Source organism: Lutra lutra, chromosome 2 (genome assembly GCF_902655055.1).
Source record: "Lutra lutra chromosome 2, mLutLut1.2, whole genome shotgun sequence".
Classification (NCBI taxonomy): Eukaryota; Metazoa; Chordata; class Mammalia; order Carnivora; family Mustelidae; genus Lutra; species Lutra lutra.
In genome coordinates, this window is record NC_062279.1 from 565,254 (window position 1) to 570,921 (window position 5,668).

General features: G+C 50.8%; 1 pseudogene; it reads right to left on the minus strand.

Moving 5' to 3' along the window:
• Positions 1-1,277: 1,277 nt before the first annotated feature.
• Positions 1,278-3,743, minus strand: LOC125093923 (ATP-dependent RNA helicase DDX18-like; annotated as a pseudogene).
• Positions 3,744-5,668: the final 1,925 nt, after the last annotated feature.

Here is a 5,668-nt window from a genome sequence, read left to right on the forward strand (position 1 = left end):
GAGTTCTACCACAAAACCCCACGTGAGGAAACCCCCGTCTTTGCTGCTCTCTTTGGCTGCTGTTCATTCTCAGTCTTCATCATAAACCTATTTTTGTTTCACGGATCTGGAAGGGGCAATGTTTCCTCAAAAAATGCTTTGCCTCTGGGCGCCTGGGTGGCTCAGTGGGTTAAGCCGCTGCCTTCGGCTCAGGTCATGATCCCAGGTCCTGGGTTCGAGCCCCGCATCGGGCTTTCTGCTCAGCAGGGAGCCTGCTTCCTCCTCTCTCTCTGCCTGCCTCTCTGCTTACTTGTGATTTCTCTCTGTCAAATAAATAAATAAATAAATAAAAATCTTAAAAAAAAAAAAAATGCTTTGCCTCCCTGAGTACTCTGCAGAGCTGGAAGGGTTCACCAATATCCAAACCACTTGGAACAAAGTTGAATGAGCTGTGTCATCATTATGTGCCTTTTGCAAAAAGATTTTCACTAAGTTCTTAAAGGAAGAGCAGCAGATTATTACCCATATATTGGTGTAAATGAAGCTCAAAAATCTCAGGTTCCCACTGTTTCCAGCGAAGGGTGCTTTATTCAAGTAATAATGACAAATAAGCCACACTTTGAGCTCTCACAAAAAATGGGAAAGGCTCACTGCTTTCAAATCTGGCACTTCCAAAAACCAGCGCCACCGTTAATGAAACGTGCTTTCTAGCCACAGCGGCATTTTCAGGGGAGGTCAAGAACGATGGTGAAGGTCCAAGAAACAATCAAAACCAAAAAAAGAAAAGCAAAAAAACTGAGATCATCTTCTGCATCACCACCCTCAGTGGACCAGGTCACCTTCTAAGGGAGGCTGCACTGGGTAATGGACATTAAGGAGGGCATGTGATGTCATGAGCAGTGGGTGTATAGAAGACTGCTGAATCACCTAACTGCACCTCTGAAACCAATAATATATTTTCTGTTAATTACTTGATTTTAAATAAAAAAAAAATAAAAAATACCTTGTCCCCCAAAACAATAAGTTGGAGGCAAAAGATTTAAAATACTCTGTTGTCCAACAAAATCCAAAGATCCCTTGCTTTGCTCTTGAACAACCTAGAAAAACTGAACTCTGTTTTACATGCCCACATGAGAGTGGTATCTCCTGGAAGTACCAGTGCCCAGAGCTTGCAACCCACATCAACTCATACGGCTGTTCCATCGGTCCCAGTCCTGCAGCCACAATTCCTTTGTAGAGAAAGGTGAAAAAGATCCGTTTCAGGACAAAGCTATTCGAGATGAAAGGAAGGTGTGTCTTCAGTGGGAGAACTGCCGGCGGCCGGAGGACTTCTTGCTAATGTGTTTGAAGATTTTGGACTTCTCGGTGTTCTTGGCTTTCTGGTGGCCGAAGCCACCGCCACCTCCTCTCTTTTTAAGCTTGCCGTCGTTGCTGTTCACAAAAGGAGTCACCTTGAGACCAAATGACAGAGCAACCTGAGGCAAATATAAGTTATTAACATTGAAGACCTGTTTCAGAGAATGGGAATCATATGCTTGAGTGTAGGACTTCTATGCTTCCTGAGCTGACTTATGAAGGAAGTAGTTCTTTGCAATCAATTTTTCAAGCTGAGCTGAATGTCAGAAATTTTGGACCAGGAAAACTCAAATTCACTTAACGGAACCCTGGATTGCTTCAAGTAATGAAGGAAACCCAATTCTTCAGGGCGCAAAACGAGCAAGGCGCACCCTCTCCCGCTTAGGCCTCTGGCTGTTCTTCCCACACGATGAGTGTGTTCCGTGGGGTCGTCTGGAGGGTCCCACTGAGCAGTGCAGTCGACCTTGCTGCCGCGTCGGTGCAGAGCAACGTCCCCGAATCTGCAGAACCAGAGGAATGTGGCCACCCGCTCACTGTGCTTCTGCCTTCCCTAAATGGCCAGGACGGGCAGATCGATGCGGCTCCCCCATCGTAGTGTATTTCACGGTCGTACGGGATGGAAAGACCATCAGCTTCTTCCGGTTCTCCTCAGGAGTGTGAAGAGCAGGAGGGTCTCTTTTCCGAGGACAAACAACATAGCTCCGCTCAAGACCGTCCTCTGCTGCGTTGGCTTTATGGCCGCCAACACCAACGTACAATGGCTCCTTTTTCAAAGAAACCCTTGTCAAGTCCTCAGCTTTTCGAGTTTGTGTGGCAGAAAAGGATATGGTTTGCCTGTGTGTTGGCAGAAGTTTAATAATTAGTTTTAATTCCTCTCCAAACCCAACCTCCAAGATACGATGGGCCTCGTCACTGAGCAGACACTGCAGGTTTTTAGACACAAATGCTGCGGTATTCTGCACGTGCTCCTGGGGGCGGCCTGCGGTGGCCACCAAGATCTTGATGCCATTACCGACTCTGGTGTTCCCGCCGACGTGCTGCGGCTGCCCGTCGTCAACCGCGGGTGTGAACATGGTGCGTCGTTAGCCTCATAAGGACACCGAAAGTGGGCGTGGCCGGTCCCCTCATAGGTGGGAGGGTGAGAACCCCAGTTGCGTTCCTAGGTGTGAACTTAACCTGACAAGGACTTCGATGGCCGGATGGGAAATGCCAGCGCTTTGCCCCTGCCTGGTTCTGCGGCCGCGCGGAGGTCCCTGCCTTCCAGGAGCCTCTGACACTTTCACGCTGAATTTCAGTCTTGTGTACAACCCATTTATTTTCTTGCCCTCAGAGCGTTCTCATTGACAAGATCCATGAGAGAAGCCAATAAAGTGTCCCCCCAGCCTCCCGTCCGTCCTGGGGTGGGTGGGCACTTTGCTGTCCTCCTCTGGATCATCCGGCTTCTCCACCCCGTTCTGTCTCTTGGGGAGCTCAGCCCCTCCAGAGCCCCCTTTGTCTTCAGTCTTCGCGGTTTTGGTATCACGCCCAGCATCACCACCATTTTTCTCTTTTTCTTCCTCTTTTTTGGTTCTGAATTGGGAGGCGGTATTGCCGCTTCTCCATTGATTTTTATGGTAAATTTCTTTTCTTTCTTTCTTTCTTTTTTTTTAATGTGTGCAGTTTCCACTCTTTCTTTAGTTCTCTCTCCATTCCGGGCTTCTGACCAGCCCGCACTCGGGACTTCAGGGATTCAGGGATGTTGTAACCCTCCCACCTCCGCTGCTGACGTGACTTCCTTCCTCTCCATCGCGTGTTCGTACCTCAGGAGTAAACAAATGTTTAACCGGAACTGACTGGAGACTACCCTCAAGATGTCACTCTCACACCCTCAGGTCACAGCCCGGCCACATGGGAGGTCCACACTGCGTCGGCTTTGATGTGTGTTTGAACAGTGCCCAGCGGGAGTCAGGTTTGAACAGTGCCCGTCTCTACTAGTATAACACTTGAAAAAAAGTCCTGCAAAAGTAACCCTATTCATCAAAAGAAAGAAAAATAGGGTGTCAGTGAAGCGTCTGCCTTCAGCTCAGGTCAGGATCTTGGGGTCCTGGGATCAAGTCCTGCATCAGGCTCCCTGCTCACTGGAGCCTGCTTCCCCCTCTGCCGCTCCCCCTGCTTGTGTTCCCGCTCTCTCTCTCCCTCTCTCTCCCTCTGACAAAGAGCACAAGTGGGAGCGGCCCCCCAGAAGGCATACCCGCAGGCACGCCGGCCCAGTCTTCACGCGGCATTTCCTGGACTCCCTTCCCACAGCTCCTGAGCTGACACAGGTTCAACAAGCGGACGGCCTCACGGGAGTCTTCATTGGGACCCGACTGAGGCGTGGAGAGCCGGTGAGGGAGGCGCTGATGGCTGGAGTGGGACTTGTAAGCCATGGCGTGTTCTGGAGAGGGAGGAGGAGGTCCCTTCCCAGTCCTAGCGGCCAGTCCCTCATTGCACTGGGAACAACACGTCCGTTAGCAGCTGGGTCCTGGGCTGTGGTTTGGGGAATTCCCCCGGAGGCTCACGAGAGTCTGAATCTTCATCATTCTCCACAGTTTTATTAGCTAATAGGCTTTTATGCAGTCTTTCTGCCTAAATCAGCAAAGGTTGATTCCATTCTCTAGAACTGGACTCTCAAAATACTGTAATCCTGACCAAAATGGCATTTTCCTGGAGGGCAGCTGGGGGCACAGGATGGGACAGATAAGCTACAGCTGGACTTTGTGCCGCCCTGAGTGCGGGGGAAGTGGTTGGGGGGAGAAGGAAAGCTGTGGAGAGCTTTTCTGCTCTAGGGTCTCTGGTTAGCAGAGCAAGTCACCAGCTCGGTAGGACTGTGTGTTGTCTACACCTGCGGCTGGCCAGTGGGCTATTAGGAGCCCCCTTAGAGTGTACACATTGGGATTGCGTGTCTCCGTCAGGACAGCCACACTCCAGCACTGGCCGGTCCCCCGTGGGTCAGGGCTGCTGCCATGGACAGCATGCAGAGGGCCGCCCAGTACCCCCACCTAGGAGCTCACAACATGGTTTTCTCCAGACACAGACTCGCCGCACAAGGCCGGCAGCTCTCGTCTGAGACAGACCCTGAGACCCTGCGGGAGCTCTTCTCCACCGTGCGTCCCGTGGGGCACCCTGCGACCAGCCAGGGCTCCTCTCTGCTGTGTGTTATATAGACAGAAGCACCTTTCACTGATGTGTAAACTTCCGGCTCACATTTCTGTAATAGGTAAGTCTTCTGTCAGATGAGTGCTTGTCAATCTTGCCCCAGCCGTGGGCGCAGAGAGCGTGTTCCGGGTCCCATGTGCTCTGCACGGAGGTGTGTATGTTAGGGCCAATTTAATGTTAAAACCTGTTTAACTATTAGGGCCTGCGTAGCCGGAGCAACTCCATATTGCCCAGGTAGCCATATTGTTGTTTACATCCACGGACTTCATTCTGGGAATAAACGCCCCAGTAGTTCCCGGTATGGTTCCGGGTATTGATTCCGGGAATAAACGCCTTAACAATAGAAGCCACGTACCTTGGGTCTGCAGTTATGCCCTATAAAACCAGCCTGTGAGATCGGGAGGGGGTCGCTCTCTTCGGAGGCGGCCCTGGCCGGTCAGTCTGACTTCTAATGCTTGGCATAGAATAAAGCTTCACATAACTTTCACTTTGTCTCAGTCTTATTCCCCTGGCCAGTCAGTCTAACTTCTAATGCATAGAATAAGGCTTTGCATAACTTTCACTTTGTCTCAGTCTCATTCCTTTGATAACGGACCCCAACAGTGTGCACAGTGGGGTGTTAGGGTCCACGGGAGTTGGGGGCCGAGAGATAAAGCAGGGAGCCAGAACGTATTCCTAACCTGGTGGCCTGAGAACTTGCTGGAAATGAGCGTCTCTACCCCAGTGTGAGGCCGAGGTTCTGTACACAGACAGAGGCCAGGGCGACCCTCCGGACCTGTCCCAGGACAGCAGCTTACTCACTTGCAGAGCCCGACCTGCAGGCGAGTGTGGGACTTCCCAGCCACCGTAGGCTCAGAGCCTGTTGGCACCGAGGTGTGGGGAGGGCACTGCTGGGCTGCCCCTCTAAGCAACGGGTTTTCAGGTGAATGTTCTGAAAGTGGGTTTTTAAATAACATCTGAGCAGAGACACGCAGGTGAGAGGTCAATCAACATTGAGAAAGAGGTGTTGCCCAGAGAGCAGGAGAAAGTTCAGCCACAAAGATTTTTAGTTGAAGTCATAGGAGTTGGTGTGTTTCTAAAGCAAAAAATAAGGTAATGAAATTTCAAGGCTGAATGTTCTACACTGAAAAATAGAAGAAGTAAAGATAGAGGTGGG